This window comes from Eptesicus fuscus, chromosome 22 (genome assembly GCF_027574615.1).
Source record: "Eptesicus fuscus isolate TK198812 chromosome 22, DD_ASM_mEF_20220401, whole genome shotgun sequence".
Classification (NCBI taxonomy): Eukaryota; Metazoa; Chordata; class Mammalia; order Chiroptera; family Vespertilionidae; genus Eptesicus; species Eptesicus fuscus.
In genome coordinates this window covers 10,183,045-10,198,837 of record NC_072494.1, presented here as the reverse complement: position 1 = coordinate 10,198,837, position 15,793 = coordinate 10,183,045, and positions in this window count along the sequence as shown.

Sequence of the window (15,793 nt, the reverse complement as noted above, 5' to 3'; positions counted from 1 at the left end):
ACAGGACTGCAACCTTTGTGTTTTTGTTTTGTTTTGTTTTGTTTAGCTTTTAGAAATTATTTTTATGCCTTTTCATTTTATTTTTCTAAAGTTTAGAAATGTAGAAAGTACAAACACAAGAACAATCATTTATAGTCTCACAACTGGGGGTTACCATCATTAACATCTTGATTTACTTCTAGTCTTTCTTTTTTTAGCCACTCTGTTGGTTGCTTTGGAAAAACTGAGAAATATTATGTATTTATTAGAATTTCTTCAATCATATAGAAAACTATCCCCAAATATGGAGTGTTTCATGAAGGTGCAAGTCATTGAGTGTAGGGCCCATGATAATCTCTGTATCATCCCATTGTTTTCATGTCTGTGCTGCCCACGTCAGCATCTGGCACACTGGTAACTACGAGGATTTGTTAGTGGTCCAGATGAAGACATTCAGTTGTATGTACTGTCACTTCTTTGGTCCTTTGATGTCCTTCAACCTCGGGCCACTATTTATTGCGCTGGCTGGACCCTCCTCTTCTCTCGGGAGGCAACACTCTATTGTTCTGGTCGAAAGGAAACCTATCTCCACCACCACCTGGCCCTCCGTCTCCTTCTGCAGCAAATTGTACTCAACCCGACTCCACATCCCTCTGGCTGCTCCACTCAGCATTCCTTCCCATCGATGTGCAGCTGCTCCTACAGAACACACCCTCGGTTGTGTCGGAACCACATTTTACACACGAATCTGCATCTGGGGCACATGTGTGAAGGCGGTGTGATACTCCAGCATGTGTGGCATCCTGGTCAAAACCCCAGTTCTGGTCTTGTAAGTTCCCTTCTGTGTGGGCCACACAGCAAGTCATGTCCAACTCTGCACCTGTTTGGACTTAATCCTTCCCCCAGCCCCTCTGTGTCCTCCCAGCCTCCGCACAGGGTTGGGTTTCTCTCCAGTGGCCCTGTTCCTCCTGGCCCAGGGGCTGGGAAGGCAGTTCCGTGTCCTCTAGTGGGCACAGGTGATTGAGGTTTCTCTCCTTCTCTCTCTCTAAAATAATTTTAAAAAGAAAAAAAAGAACACGTGACTTTAAGCCTAATTGTTGCTCCAAAACCACTTTCCCCATTTATACTCATAATAGTACCCAGCAGACTGATACCTGGAAACATGACCACAGTGCTTTGGTTTTCGCGTCCAGCTCATTGAGATCCGAGGCTGCCATTTGCCCTGGGTGAGGGGTGGTTGTCAGGCAAGGTTAGATCTATGAAAAGGGCACCAATTGCTGACTTCAGGGTTCACAAGGCACCGTCTCTAGCGAGGCTGGGAGACTTGAAATGAAGCACAAACAGCAGAACAGGTTCTGCCCCCAGAGCCCTCCTCGCCCCAGACACAGGCCTCGAGAAAGGGAGAGCGTTCCGGCAGTTCCAGCAACAGTGCAGGAGCCACAGGGTCTGCCTCTCCTTCTCCCCCACCTGAAGGAGCTGGAGGGACAGGATCTAAAATAGAAATGCCTCGGCGCCCGGGGAGTCTCCTGTCTGGAGTACTGGAAGCTGCCCAGGTATGCACAGGTGTGCCCGTGCCACGTGGGCATGAGGAGGGGAGAGAGGCTGCAGGGACTGCTGGGGCTGGGCACTCCGGGGCACTGAGTGGGGAGGGCAGGACCGGCCCAGTTTGTTTGTGCCGAGTGGGTGGGCAGCGCCTGTCAGGAAAGCCCAGGAGAAGGGACGCAGGTCTACGGGGTAGAGGGTGGACTTTCTGTTGAGAGTTAGAAGCAGGGGTAACTGCCTCTGTTAGTCACTTTCAAGGAGAGGTGGAAACAGGTGCTGAGATCTGTCCCAGAAAGGTCATGCATTGTCTGAGCTGAATGGGAAGAGGTCACAGGTCATAGACATGACAGGGCACTGAGAAAAGCAAGGGCTGAGAGGTCACCACCAGTTGCAGGGGCCCCTAACACGGAGGGGAGGCACTTAGCTGAGTGTCTTCGAATTGAGCCCGGAAAAGGCAGAAACTGATCAATGGCACTCTAACCCTGCACATAAAATGTTTAGGGAGGCAAAAAATTACTGCGTGCCCTTTTAATGCTCTGCTGCAGAGTTGTGAAATCAGCCCACCGAAGGGCCATCTGTATTCAGGGCAGCCATCTCCCCATGTGGCCCAGAGATCTTGCAGGTCCCTCAGACCCTTGCAGGGGCCCTTGAAGTCAAAGCAACTTTCACTCAAATAAAAATGTTGCCCTGGCCGGTTTGGCTCAGTGGATAGAGCGTTGGTCTGTGGACTGAAGGGTCCCACGTTTGATTCAGGTCAAGGGCACATACTTCAGTTGCAGGCTCAATCTCTGGCCCTGGTCAGAGTGCATGTGGAAGACAACAATTGACGTATCTCTCTCACATTGATGTTTCTCTCCGACTCTCTCTCTCCCTTCCACTCCCTCTAAAAATCAATGAAAAAATATCCTCTGGTGAGGATTAACAAGAACAAAAACAAAAAACAAACAAAAAAAGATGTTATTTGTCATCCATACAGGAACCCCCACATTGGGTTGCTAAGAGACGAGAAGTAAATTCTTCATAGGTACCTATCTAGCTATATTTACCAGCCTCCCTGTGGTTAGGCTGGCCCTGTGACTGAGTTCTAGCCAGTAGGTTGTAGGCAGAAGTGATGCCCTTTGCTCCCACACCTGGCCCACAGGGTGACCATGCGTGGTCGTCCATGCTCTTGCTCCCTCTCGATGGTTGGAATGAAATCGGCTCCCCTTCTCCCAGCCTCCCCTCCACAGGGCAGTCTCAGGAACAGCCTGTTGACAACGACAGAGAAGGAGGCTGGACCCCTGAATCTCTGATTAGGAGAGAGCCACCCATACAAGATCCCCCCATTGGATACATAGAGACAAGAAATATACTTTTATTGTGTGAAATCACTGAGCTTTCAGAGTTTATCTGTTACTTCCACAAAGAGCGATGCACTGTGAAGACTGAGGCCACTTATCTAGAGGTAACTGCTGTCGTCAAATTCAATGCATGGCAAATGTAATCTGACAAATCTCTTATTTGTTTGGCAGCCCTTCAGGTTCTGACATCAGCTGGTATTGTGCTGCATGACAATGCGGCATCAATAAGAAACATTTCACAAACGTTGCTGTAATAGCTGCTGCTTTTGCAAAGACAAACTAATCTCCTACTCCTTTTCTCCTCCAGTACCTACTAAGTTGGCATCCGTCAAAAATCACTTCTGATAGCACGCACATTATCATCCTTAAAAGTGTGGCATTAATAGGCGTGTAATGTCTAGTGCGTGGGGGTTGATAGTCCTGTTGCCATCTAGACTGGTCATACGGCACCTTGAAGGGCAGCAGAATATGCCACTTTGGCGCAAGGACTCTTTTGAGCTGAAGCAATTGAGGAGAAGCAATTATAAGAAAAGCTCTCTCCTCCTGTTTGCCTAAAAGCAGGGCATGAATCTATAAAGGTGCCCTTCCTTCCCTCTACCAGGAAAGTTAGAAGTTAGTCATAGAGACAGCTCGAGACCCCTATCAACCCAGAGACCAGCACCCAAGGAATCTAAATAACTTTGCTAAAATTAGCCCTTAGGCACCATTTGTTTTCCATGTATTTGCCTTCCCACAATTTGCCACATTAGACACTCAACGTTCTTTTCCTTTGCCTTGTCACTTCTTTAAAACGTCATTGTTCTGTTGTTAAGAGGCTGAGTTCTAACCACTCCTCTGAATTACTCTTCACTGAGCACTCCCATGAGTAGGCACAGAGCACATGTTAACAAACTGTTGTTTGTTTTTCTCTTAAATGTGGTTTGTCTGTTTTTATTGATTTTAGACAGAGAGGAAAGGGAAAGGGAGAGAGAGAGAGAGACATCAATCAGTTGTCTCCTGCACAAACCCCAACCAGGGATCAAACCCACAACCTGGGCATGTGCCCTAACCAGGAATTGAACTGGTGACCTTTCGGGGCAAAGGATGATGCTCAAGCAACTGAGCCACACTGGCCAGGGCTGTTTTTCTCGTCTACTTTGCAGAGCCTCTGCCCATGCCTGTAAAGTAGGTGTGGGGAAAAGAATTTCTCCTTTCTTATGACTGGAACCTGCCTTCTGGTCTGGGTTCCCTCTTTATGTTGAGGAGAGACAAAGTAGAGCCTAAAAACACATCAACCAAGAAAAGAAGGGGTTCAAAACTGCCATATGGGAGATGACCCAGGGACCAAGAGCAAAAAAAATTAAGGGACGATGTAACTGTCTTAATCTGTTTGAAAGGCTGTCATGTCGAAGAGATATTAGATTTATACCCTGGCCCCAACGGGCAAAGTCAGAGCCAACTGGATGAGGGCTCTGGGTGAGAAATATTTCAATCAAGAAAGAATTTTCTGATAGAGCAAGATTATCCACAAATGGAAATGCCTCTGGTGTAAAGAAAGAAGACACTGCTGATTTAAAGAAAGGAAAGGAAGGGAGAGAAGAAAGGAGAAAACAGAGGCTTCTATACAGAAGTAACAACATACTCTGGTTTCTTTGGAAGGTTGAAGCAGTTTTCTGCCTTGGTTTAATTTTGCAGCAGACTGCTTCATTGTTCTGGGGAAAACAACACCCTGAAGAACCTTTGGTTATGCAAATGCAGAGCAAGGACCCTTTTCTAGAAGGACAGGTTTGAGTGCCTGGCTCTCAGGAGCTAAACTACATTGCATAATCATGAAAAAGATTTTTCACTTTCCATGGGAGACATCTCATCTCTACTAATTGTGTTTCTGGGCGGAAAATGTTTCTTTCCAGAAGTGGGTCTGGACTGCATGCACTGTTTACATATGATGACTTGTCCTGTGGAGGCATGTATGCGTGCTTTGCTCAGCAGTTCCTGGGGGAGATGCAGGAGGTGGGAGGGCCAGGCCAGCACGCCTTCACCCTGAGCTGGAGACGGGGTTGCCTGGGAATCATTTATGTCCCACTGCTCAGGAATGAGGGAAGCAGACATGGGGAAAGCACTGGTGTCGAATTTTTAGCTTTTGATGGATCCATTTAGGAGCTCTATGGTAGTGTTCCTCAGAGCCTGGTCCAAGAATAGATTTATTCAGTTTAAAAAATAATTATAAAACAAACGTCTGTGTCGTTAATCACCAGTCAGAATAGGACACTGATTTCAAGATCAAGTGACCTGTGTGTCTTCCTGTCATAGCTCCCCCGCATCCCCTGACAGAACCACCACCATGATTTTGTGACTATAGTTCCATTGCCTGTCTTTATAGTTTTAACATCTGTGTCCCTAAAGACCATTTTCTTAGTTTTACTTGTTTTTAAACTTTAATTAAATTGAATCGTATGCCCTGTGTCCTTTCTTTGATTGGCAGTTTTTACTCATGATACATCCATGTTGATGTCTGTGGCTGAGTTTTATACTTTTCTGGTGCTGATTAATAATTTCATACGCCATAATTTATTTGTCCAATTTTCAGTTGATGGGCATTTGGGTTATTTCTAATTTTTTTTTATTAAGACACTGTTGCTGTGGACTTTAGTGTACATGTTTCCGGGTGCACACGTGCAAGAATTTTTCTAGGGCGGTGGTTCTCAAAATGTGGTCTTAGTATCACATCATCTGGGAACCTGTGAGAATTGCAGAATCTCGACTCCACCTCTAGATCCACTGAATTAGAAGGGTCCCACAATCTGCTTGGACAAGATCCCCCTCTCCCAGGTGTGCTAATGGCAGGGTAAAGTTTGAGAACCATGCTCTAGGCATCTTGGAGTGAAATGGCTGGGCTCATATTCAAGTTAGGTAAATAAAGTCCATCTGTTTTCCAAAGTGATCATGCCTATTTGCCCTTTACCAGCACTGTATGAGAGTCCTTGTTTTTTTATACCCTTGTCAACACTTAGTTTTGGCAGTATTTTTACTTTAGCTGTTCTGTTAGGTATGAAGAGGTATGCATTTTCTTTTTTTATTAAAAATATTTTAGCATACAGTATTTGATATTTATACACATTGCAAAATGATCATCATAATAAATCTAGTTACCATCTGTCATCATTTAAAGTTATCACAATAGCCCAGCCAGTGTGGCTCAGTGGTTGAATGTTGACCTATGAACCAGAAGGTCCAGGTTCCATGACCAGTCAGGGTATATGCCCAGATTTTGGGCTCGATCCCCAGTAGGGGGCATGCAGGAGGCAGCCAATCAATGATTCTTTCTCATCATTGATGTTTCAATCTCTCTCCCCCCCCATCTGAAATCAATAAAAATACATTAAAAAAATAAAAAATAGTTATTACAATATTATCAACTATACTAGAGGCCTGGTGCACAAAATTTGTGCATGGGAGGGGGGATCCCCTCAGCCCAGCCTGCACCCTCTCCAATCCGGGACCCCTGGGGAATGTCTGACTGCCGATTGGGCCTAAGCCGACAGTCAGACATCCCTCTCACAATCCAGGACCACTGGCTCCTAACTGCTCACCTGCCCCCCCCCACCAGCTTGATCACCCCTAACTGCCTCTGCCTGCCGGCCTGATTGCCCCTAACTGCTCCCCCTGCCAGCCTGGTCACCCCCAACTGCCCCCTTGCTGGCCTGGTCACCCCCAACTGCCCCCCTGCTGGCCTGGTCGCCCCCAACTGCCCCCCCTACCGGCCTGGTTGCCCCACACAGCCTGCTGTTCAGTCACTTAGTCGTCTCTCACTAACCCCCCTGCCGGCCTGATTGCCCCACACAGCCTGCTGTTCGGTTGTTACTGTGAGGGCGTCCTGACCAATTTGCATATTACCCTTTTATTGGTATAGATTCCCTACGCTATACATTATATCCTCATGACCTACTTATTTTGTAATTGGAAGTTTGTGCCACTTAATTCTCTTTACCCTGGCAACCCTTATTACTATCTGTAGTTGTGCCTTTTCCAGACTGTCATGGAGTTGGGGTCACACTCAAGGCTTTGTGAAGGGTGTGGGCTGACAGGCTTGAGGTAGGCTGTAAGGGACTTCAGATGTGGGCAGAGAAAGGTTGGTTTCTTCTTTGTGACTCAGGCAGAGTGACATCCAGTGAGGACACCCAACATCCATCGTGGGGTGTTGTTAGTTTTGGGATGGGCTATGATGCCCTTAGCCTCAGCTTTAGGTAAGAATCTTATTGTGACAGTCTGCTCTTGCCTGTCCTGGTGGGGAATTGAGGGACAGGTCCGAGCCCAACGTGAGGGATAGGGGCTGGTGAAAGCAGCCCTGGGGGTGGTTGTGGGAGCTTCAGTGGGGACAGCATGGCTGGAGGCAGAGCAGGAAAGGAATCCTCGGGGGTTCTCAAGAATACATGGGGGGCAGGTGGGAGGAAAGCAAGTTTTCTGTGATCAAAAGGAGTGAGGATAGGTCTATAGTTTTTAAGTAGAAATGTGACATTTTATTTAGAGGAATGCTGGCAAAGCACTTGCATTTTCGTTACCCTGGCATACAATTAGTCCATCCACCACCACAAATACCTGCCCCTCCCTTCCCACCCCTCTAATTCTGTGGTCTTTTCCCCACAAGGCTGCTTTTGAAGTTCATTTGCACACCATTTCTCCAGTAGATAAAATGGGGTTAGGCCCCACATCCTTTCCTGATGGCCCACCTGATACGGCTTTAGGTGCCCACTCTGTGACTCTGCCCAGTCTGTGTGTGTCTGACAGCCTAGCATGTAAGAACCCTGGTGTGGGAGGGCTGGCGTGTGAGTCCTGGGTGTGTGGACACCTGGGTGTGCATGAGCTTAGGTGTGTAAGGACCTGGGTGTGGGAGAACCGGGTGTGCGAGGACCCAGGACATGGGAACCATGTCTGCTTAGCATTTGTGGTTCTGCACCACACGCCTGTGAATCTTATGAGAATGCAGCAGACCGGGTTGCTCCGTAATGAAGGGCCAGGCCCAGGGCCAGGAAGTGGAGTCTGCCCTTCACCATAAACTATCAAACGACACTTTGAACAAAGTTTATGGCCTCGGCGTGGTTCCAGCCTTCTGAGGTCTCAGGCTATAAATTATCCCGAAGCTGTAGGTCCTGCTGGCTGGGCCCAGGCCGCCCTTGGAGGTGGGCAGAGGGAGGCCACATCCCACCGTGGGCTCCCTCTTCCCCCTATACTTTGTGTCTGTCAAAAGGAAAGGAAGATGAACATCCCCAGTGGCCTTGCCGGGAAAAGAGTCACACAGGCTGTGTGATCTGCAGTTCAGCTGTTTGGGAGTGATGGCAGGAATGGAGAAGGGCGGAAGAGGGGTTTAATCTCTGGAACCTTCGGAGGTGGCCAGGCCTGTTTTTAGCCCCTGCTGGCAGGGCGGTCTCATTCTTCCCCCTCCTACTCTCAGCTCAACACCTCAGCAGCTGGCCTCTGGTTGGGTGGGGGGCTTTCCTGTCCCCCAGGCTGAGGACTGTCCTGTGTTACCCCATGCAGCTGCCCCCTCCAAGCTGGGGAGAGGGTCTGAGGTCGTTTGGAATAAAATCTGTTAGAAGCAGAGTTGGGAGAAGGAGAAATTGACTATTAGCATAGCAGGGAAGCCGGGTGTGGGGCTGAGAGGAGAACCGCATAAATCTGCATGACTAATGAAGTGAGGACAGAGCCTGCTGAGAGCCCTGGGACCGCAGGTTGAGGACAATAGGGAGCTGCGAACTTGAGGCCAGGGATGCACAGCCAGGGAAAGGCTCTCTGTCATTTGGGAGCAAGAGGGATGGGGAAAGGAGGAAGGGGCCCAGAGGGCAGATGTGATTTTTCAACAAGTGAGGGAACAATGAGGTAATTGTTGGCCAATCAGAGTGAAGGATGGAACTTGAACTGGGGAGAGGGAGCAGAACAGATCCCTGGGGAATCGAGAGGGCCACATCCCAGTGCCACCCGCCCCTTGCCACTCAGGGAGAGGAGCGGTCGGTGGAGAGCGCTGCTTGGCGTTAATATTCTTGTTCTGGATTTCCCTCTGTGCAGTTTTCAGTGTGCTTGGAAGAAGGTCCCTATGGGGCGGGCAGACAGCCTCCCTGGGAAGTGGCCTCTCTCCCTACAGGCCTTTGCCTCCCGAATCCCGTCCCACAAGCATAAGGTCTCAGAGGAGCCCTGTCCCTGGGCAGGTGGCTTCCTCTTCCTCACCTCGGCTTCCATGTCACAAAGCGCTGACTCACTGGCAGATGGACTTCCGAGAGCCCAGGGGAATCCTGCCCTTCACATCCTGGACAGGTGGCCATGCAGCCTGAGTGTGAGCGTTTCCACAGACAGGGAGCACATCACCCCACAAGACAGCCATGCTCATTTTGGGCAGCTTGAGCTTTCAGCAGGTTTTTCTTTTATATTGAGAAAAGGAAAATCCATCTGATGTTACTACCTTCAAGTCATACAGAATAAACTCAATCCCTTTTCAATATGATAGGCCCGTAAACATTTTTAGGATTGCTCTTATTTCTCAATAAGTCTTCTGCTTTCCAAACAGTTCCGGTTTCTTCTCTGCTAGCACCCGGGAACAATTTTCTCATCACAGTCTTCCCAGTAGCTCTCCTCTGAATATGCATCCATTTTTCACATAGTTATTTTTGCGTTTACGTTTTCATTCATAGCCCCATTTTATTCCAAAAGAGACATGAAGGAGCTCACAAAGCATAAATGATATGGCAGGTTTATAAAAGCAATGGAGGAAATGTTAGTGAAGGGAAAAGAAATGCAGGAAGACGGAGCCCAAGGAAAACGGAGTACACAGCATGATGCCTTACGTTCTCTGAACTTGCCTCGTGGTAGGCCCTAGGTACATGTGCCTTTTGAACTTCCTGGCAACCCGAGGCCAAAAAGGGAGACATGGGCAGTTATACAGCATAGTGTCCAGAAGAGCAAACAAGAAGCTGAATCTGGAAAGGAGAGAAAAATTTCTGAGTCCTCCTAGAGAAGACTGCACCCAATACTTTCCTTATGATTAATTCAATAGCACACGTACCCAAGCTGTTTCTTATAAAGTCATCTCTCAACGCAGAGCTCGGTCTTCGTTCCAAAGCACCATTTCAGTAAAAGCATACACTCCAGTTTGTTAATGTGCCTCTTAAAACACAGCAATAAAATACAGCAATAAAATATTTCAAACTCAGTCTGACCAGAGAAAATGATGAGAGATCTCTGCCTGTTTGGGACACTCTATTTCTGTTAACGCGGCCTGTAATTGCATCAGCTCTCTTAGCAGAGACTTGGCTATTGACTCCTCTTTAGCCATCTACTCAGACCTATTCCTGCCGCTGTGACAGGGACTGCAGTTAAGCCAAGTTATCTTCATCTTTTACTTGTGCAATTGATTTTTTGAACTTAAGTGCAGGACTATATTGTTTATCACTACAAGATTCCATCTTGTTAGAGTCACTCCCATTTGCTCCATCCTGTTGATAGTCTACTTGGGATTACATCAACCAATACCGTATTTCTTCAAATACAAGACTCTTTTAATTGTAAGATACACCATTAAAAAAATTACCAAACAAAAACAAACAAAATTACCACGAAGAGAAAGAAATACTGTCAATGAAATCACAACATGCAGTCGATTGTGTGATGCATGTATTGAAGACATGTTAAAATGTGCATTTTAGAGTTAGTGAACTATGGTATTAATAAACTCTCACATTCTGTCATGTACAATTTATAATCACATCCTCCATAGTGCCATTTATTGGGTGTTCACCAAATGCAGCCACTGATGGAAACAGTGAACTGGACAGGACCAAGGAGAGAGAATCCAGTGGACTTCTATGGGGAGCTCCCTCTGCTCTGCTTGTTCTCTTGTTTTTGTGCCCATTCATCAGATAAATATTAATTTATCCAGGAGATGTACAAACACTCAGGTTACAAAGATGAAGAAGACCTGGTTCTTTCAATCACAAGCTGGAAGGCTCACATTAACCTGGTGGGGCATCTCTCTGGGGCCTGATTGTTCCAGCCCCTTGGAGTCCCCTTAACTGAACTATTGTCCCCATCAGAACTGAGGCTCAGTCAGAAAAGGCAACAGGAGGAGGATGGGCCAGAGCAGGGAAGAGGCCAGGACCTGGTAGCAGGGCAGGGAAATGGCCTGGTCACAGGGTAGAAGGCAGGAAATAGGGGGGTCACAATGTGTGAAGGACCAGGTGAGTTCAGGCTTGACCAGGAAATAGTTAGGCTCAGGATTTCCATCAGGAAGAACGGGCAGCTGACCTGAGATGCCACAGTTGTCAATCCTCAGGGTCAGGGAGATGGGCAGGTGACATCCAGAGATCTGAGTATGTATGGGCAATAGGACAAGGGTCCAGGCTCAGGTGGCAACAGTAAAGTAGGGCACTGAGGATCCCCAGCCTGTGCTTTGCTCTGGACAGGGATCAGGGCACCGGGAGGCTTCATGAGTCAGATCTTAGATCCAGGTTTCAGGATTGTATAGGCGGTCCTGTTCCTTGAGATTCCATAAGGTGGGGACGTGGGGATGCGGGCAGGTGTGGGGAGACACTTCCTCCTCAGTGGCCATAAGAACTCAGGCCTGGTCTCAGAGTGGAGCAGGGGGAGCTGGTCCCCTACGCTACTGACATGCCATCAAGAAGACCTAGATGTAATGCTGGGAGAAGATGGGGGAGAACACAGGAGCTAGTACCTGCTTCTGAGGTGAAGTCTAAGAAGGTGACGACTTCCTCAGGAGGTAGACAGAGAGTGTTGAGGTCTCTGACACACAGGAATCTCAGTCAGGAGCTGGCTCAGGGCGGAAAGGGCCAGTGGGTGGCAGCATGGATGCACCCAGCTATGCGGAGCTGGGAAGGGCAGGGGCAGAAGGAATGAGGTGGCGAGATCTCAATTCTTTAGGTATAGGATTCATGAAGTATGGGAGAGTCTTCTTTTGGGAGAAGAAGATTAGCACCTTGATCCTGCCCGCTACCCCACCCCACCCCACTGTGAAGTTCCAAAATATAGACATGTGTTGATGGACTTGAGTGGCTCTGATTGAAGCCAGAGTGAAGGAATTAACTATGGTGACTCCTGAGGGTAAACATACCCAGGGAGGAAAGGATCCGAACCTAGATGCTTCTACTCTACCCACGTCTGCTTGGGAGGAAATGACCACAGGATGTGCAAATTAAAGAAAGAAATACCTTAGCCACGCAGAATGTAGGCATTGAGGACTAACGGTTCTAAGTTTGATTCGTGGTTCTATGTCTTTTGGCCAGTTAGTAATGAGAAGTGCCTATATATAATAATAAAGTGCCTAACTCTTAAGTTATTGTGAGGAATAAGTATGAAATGACTCATGTGAAGTGTGGAGCATCATATCTGCTACATAGTGAGTGTTCAAAGAATGTTATATATAAAACCACTGACTATACATATATCACCAAAGAACTAAGTCATTTGGACTTCTGGCAGTTTCATTGTGGTACACTCTTCATTGACTAGAATACTAAGGTCTTCATCTTATGTATGACCCATCTCCACCTGGGGGGAGGGTTGGCCAACTGCCCCAGAGGCAGTAAAACAAGAGGGTCCTAGAAGAGGTCGAGGGAGATGCACAGCTGGGCTCTACCTTTGCAGACCTGCAAGGCTTCATCATGTTGTCCGGCCCACCAGTGACCACCACCAGGGGAGGATGGTGGCATGGGAGGCGTGGAGACCAGCAGGTGGGGCCCTCAGAAGGGTGTGCAGAGGCGACAGCTACTGACAACCACACAGTGCAGCCCCTCTCGTTTGGGGTCATTACAAGTCCTTGCTCTCCCAGCAGGGGGCAGCAAGTGATGAGGACAGGCATTTCAATAACCCAGGGTACTCAGTAATACTTAGGAAGAGCAACCCCCGAAAAGAGTGAATTTCTTATTAATTTGGGATGTAATGATGCAGATTGATAATTTGGGTATTAAAGTAAATGAGGGATGTCAGAGGGGCCAGGGATGGGAGGGACAGGATAAAAGAAGATAAAGAGATTAGCCAAAGAACATATATGCATATCCTATGGTCACGGATCACAGACAACAGAATGGTGAATGGCAGGAGGTGGGGGGAGATGGGGAGATGTAAATGGGGGATATCTGTAATAATGTCAATAATAAAAATAAGTTTAAAAAGTAAATGGGACTTAATTTTACAGTCACAAGCTGGTGGGGCCAGAGCACTTGAATTATAATACATTTTCATAAAAGATTTGAAGAAACCAATCACAGCAGAATAAATGCCAATTGCAAAATTAGCTTATGAAAATATGTCAGCCTCCCCAGGACAAAGAAATAAAAATGTAAATGAGATAGCATTTATAGCATTTGTAAATCTGTCAAACTATCAACAATTTTTAAAAAATTATAACTTCTGACTAGTTTTAAAGGCTTTTTATGCTTTGGACCCTGTTTACACATCATCTCATTTAATATTCCTCATCTAATATTCCTAAAATAATCCCAAGTATCAGTCTCATTTTATGAATGAAGAAACAATCTCTAAGAGATCGAGTGATGTGAAGATGTCTATTTGAATGAATATAAATTGATGTCCTTTCCCTCCTGAGATGCCACTAAAATGATGGTCATTCTTTGCTGCGGACACTGTCTTGTGTACTGGTATTGCAGGTAGGATGTTCAGCAGCATCCCTGGTCTCTACCCACTAGATGCCACCTGCAACCCCCCTCCTAGGTTGTGGCAACCAGATTGTCAGCAGATATTGCCAGATGTTCCCTGCTGGGATCACCGAGAACCCCGGGGGTGAGGGCTAGTGGGCCAGAGCACTTGAGGGTGAGGAATCTCAGCAGAACTCTTGAAGATGGTTTTGGATGGAGTGGGCTGGAGGAAGCCTTCTGCACACCCCCTACTGGGGATTGAGCCCGCAACCTGGGTATGTGCCCTTGACCGGAATCGAACCTAGGACCCTTCAGTCCGCAGGCTGATGCTCTATCCACTGAGCCAAACCAGCCAGGGAAATTTTTTTTTTTTAATGTGAAAGGTGACAAAAGGAGACAATGCAAAAAGAAAAGGACAATTAGAAACGCCAGCCCAAACACAAAGGGCCAGGAACGTAGATGTAATATTAATACACAGTGTGGGTCTGTGTTGAATAGTACTTATGCAGTTATAATAATTTATCACCATGTTAATCATAATAATTATGAATAAATGTATTAATGACAACCACAATGAGATATTGTTATAGTACTTAATAATTAATTGTTGATTTACTATTGGCTAAACTAAGCACAGCCATATAAGTTTGAGAGGATATGGGAATAAAAAGTGGGAAAGGAGGGAGTTGCTATAAATGAGCTAACTCCTACCCTGCTGTGGCAGTAAGTAAATAGATAAGATCTAAAAATTTGAAATCATAGAATAAATATATTATTAGCAGTAAGCATCTAAAATAGTAGCTAAACAAGTTAAGAGTCGGTTGCCTCTGGGCTGTGGACAGGAGGATAGCACACAATGGGTCAGCAGACTAGTGTCTTTATTATGTTTTTTGATATTTGTTTTAAACAATATGCATATATTATTTTGATTAAAATATTTATAATAATGCCCAGCCCGCATGGCTCAGTGGTTGAGCATTGACCTATGAACTAGGAGGTAATGGTTTGATTCCCAGTCAAGGCACATGTCCAGATTGCAAGCTCCATCCCCAGGAGGGTGCGTGCAGAAGGCAGCTAATCAGTGATTCTCTCTCATCATTGATGCTTCTCTCTCTCCCTTCCTCTCTGAAATCAATAAAAATATGTATAAATAAATAAATAAAATAAAAATATTTCTGTTAAAGCTGTAGTGAGAGGAGCATTCTCATTCCTTGCTGATGGAAGGGTATATTGAAAATTTTGGGGGAAATAGGTTGACAGCTATCAAGGGCTTTAAAATATCTACAACCTCTAGGAATGTATCCTTAGGAATCGGTGAGAAAAGCAGGCCAAAATTGATACACAAAGCCTCATATCATGTTACTCAGAACAGCAAGAAGTTGGAAACTACGTAAACATCCAGCATTTGGAGAGTGGCCACCGTTAAAGTCATCCACGCTTTAAAAGTGTTTGCAAAGAACTTTAATTATGTGGAGCTATGTTTACAATGTTAAGTGAGGAAAAGCAGGGTACACAACCAGCTAAAAGGCCTTATCTGAACCAGGCAAAATGGCTAAGTGCAGAAAAAGGCTTGAAAGAAATATACAAGCATATTAACACTGGTTATTCTGGGGTTATGGTATATTTTCTTCTCAGTTTTCCTCAGTGTTCTGATTTCTCTTTCATTAGCATACTAGTAGCCCTGTGCACGAATCCATGCGCCAGTAACTCTCTGCAGAGCCTGACTGCTCTGCGCCTGCTGCCCAGAGGCTCTCCGCGGCCCAGAGGCCCATCTGTGCCCCAGCCTGGCCAGAGGCCCATCCATGGCTGGGCACGGAACGCTTGCCTTGTCGCCGCGGCGATGAAGCAAGCATTCTGCCAGGCCTCTCACGCTGCCCACTCTCAGCGGCCATCCCCCTGGGACTGGGGGACTCCGGCGGGACTGAGAGGACTGGGCACTGCCATCTTATGGCTATGGGCACCACCATCTTTGTGACAGAGTGACAGTTAATTTGCATATTACCCTTTTATTAGATAGGATATTACTTTCATAAGCAGGAAGGACATTCATTTTATTATTTTAAAAGAAAAGGAAGTAATCTTGGCTGCAAAACCTGCCACTGTGCCCTGAAGGGTGGCGGTTGCTGGTTGCTTGTGGTTGTTACCTGCTCCGGCCTTCCCGGAATTGCTAAAGGTTAACTTCCCACTTTACAGTCACCTAGAGATTAGGGATGGAACAAAAGACTAATGTAGAGTTTCACTTTGCATAATTAGTGAGCTCATCAAGGCCTTGGGACGCACATTCATTTTTATCCACAG